Below are 2,447 nucleotides of genomic sequence, written 5' to 3' on the forward strand. Positions count from 1 at the left end.
TTAGTTGTCCAATTAATTTCTTTCTATTTTTAGTAGAGACGGGGTCTCGCTCTTGCTCAGGCTGGTTTCGAATTCCTGAGCTCAAACAATCCGCCTGCCTCGGCCTCCCAGAGAGCTAGGATTACAGGCGTGAGCCACTGCACCCGGCCTGGAACAGTATTTTAAATCAAGATTTTATTTTTAAATGTTTGTAAGGAGAAATGAAAGAACATGGTTGAATATATTAGACAATTATTTTATATAAGAAGCCAGGTAGTAAAATAGTAGAAACTTAACAACTTAAAAGAGTAACTTCAGGACATTCTGTATAAAATTTGTATTTATAGGAGGAGTTTTAATGTATATAAACAGAAAATTAAGAGAATTTATTAGATGCTTGATTTTTATATAAGAGGTATTCCAGACTTTAATGAGACCATTACAGTGTATATATATTGTACGTATGACATTTTTCCCTTTTATTTTTGTCATAAGAGTTTGTGGACCATGTATGGCCAAACTTTGGGGGGTGGGGAATAAAGTAGTTTCTCTTTGTGCAAAAAGAAATACAAGGAATATTAATTAAGGTATTCTTGGAGGAAAAATAAAGCTGAGAAAAGAAAGTATCTTCTCTAAAATATTAGTTGAATATAGTAGTAAGAGATTTTAGATGCCAGTACAGCAATAGTTAAAAGTTTTAGAGACCAGCACTGCCAGTCAAGCAGGCAGAAGCAGATATTTAAACTGGCTTTGGGTAAGCAAAAGTTAAAACCAGATTTAGAGTGAATGAAACACCGATTCTGGATAGTTGGAGTACATCAAAAGAACGTGTTGTATTTGTCTCTTATTTTTTATTTTTACTTTTATTATGGAAAGTTGAATACATAGCCAAAAATAGAGAGAGGATAGTATATTGAACCCTCAAGTATTCATCAGCCAGCACGGATACACTTACCAGCATTTTGCAAATCTTCTTTTAACCATTCTTTCTTTTTCTTTTTTAATTGCTAGACTATTTTAAAGCAAATCCTAATCTCTACTGTGTAGCCCTTCAGTATGTATCCTTAGCAGTAAGCATAAACACTCATCTACAGCCACACAACCACATTTGTACTATCATACAGAAAAAATTAACAGTAACTCCTTACTGTGATTTGATACCCAGGGCCATGTTCATATTTCTGAATCTATCTTAAAAAATCTTTACAGGTGGTTTGTTGGAATCAGGATCCAAACAAGGTCCACATATTGCATCTGATAATGTCTCTTTTCAACTATTTCATTTCCCCTTCTAATCAGACAAATTAAAAATTTCCCACATTCTGAATTTGGCTGATTGTATCCTCATTTTGTCGTTTAACAAGTTCCTTTTTTTCCTCTGTAATCTGGCAGTTAGATTAAGAGGCTTACTTTGATTTCATTTATTTATTTTTTGAACAAAAATACTTCATGGGTGGTGGATGCTGTGGTATGCATCCTAGATAATCACACTACTTCACATATAACGTCTGATCCCCTTTTGGTGTTCCTAAGATTGACAAGCAAATTATAATGTTATCTCTCCATTAAATTCTCTGTAAAGTTCCCCATTAATCTTTTACTTAATGAATTATTAGCATCTACTGATGATCATTGCTCTGATGTAGAAATTGACAAACTTTTTCTGGAAAGGACCAGATAGTAAATACTTAAGGCTTCAAAGACCATGTGGTCTCTTTCAAGCTTGCTTTTGTAGCGTGAAAGCACTCATACACAGTACATAAATGAATGAGCATGCCTGTATTCCAGTAAAACTTTATTTACAAAAACAGGCAGTGTGCTAGATATGGTCCATAGGCTTAACTTTCCAATCACTGTGTGAGTTTAATCCATTATTTCATTAGAAGTTGCCAAATGCTGCTGCTCAAATTCTGTCATTCCTTCTCTATTAGATGGAACAGCTTTCCCTTATCAGCTATACATTTCCCCCCCAAATGCATTTATACAGGGAAAGCAAGATAAATGCTTTCTTTCCCTAATTCCCTATGTTGGTTTTTATAATAATGAGTTAGTGCTGCAGCAGCTTAGAGTTTTTGTTTTTGGTGTCAATGTGAACTTGTGGATTTGCATATATTAATTATCTTAATCTATTACAGTCATCATTCTTTTTTTTTAATTTTTTTTTTTTATTTTACCATTCCCCAGGTGATATCTGACATAGTCATCATTCTTTTTAATGCTCAAGTTGTCCCATCTTGGATCCCTGCCAAGTTGACTCCTGTGTCATTGTTTTTCCTGTGCCCTTTTGACATGACCCAAGTAGTCTTTGATAACATCCTTACTTTTGAGCAGAAAACACTGCAAGCTCATCTTGTGTATTTCTTGCCTTAGACCTAGAATCAGCCATTTTTCCAAAGGACCTGATTCCTTTTAGGAGAAAATTTTGCCTGTTTACATTTCTTTAAATCATATTTTAGGCCAGGCGCGGT

This window comes from Propithecus coquereli, unplaced genomic scaffold, assembly GCF_000956105.1.
Source record: "Propithecus coquereli isolate 6110/MARCELLA unplaced genomic scaffold, Pcoq_1.0 Scaffold532, whole genome shotgun sequence".
Lineage (NCBI taxonomy): Eukaryota > Metazoa > Chordata > Mammalia > Primates > Indriidae > Propithecus > Propithecus coquereli.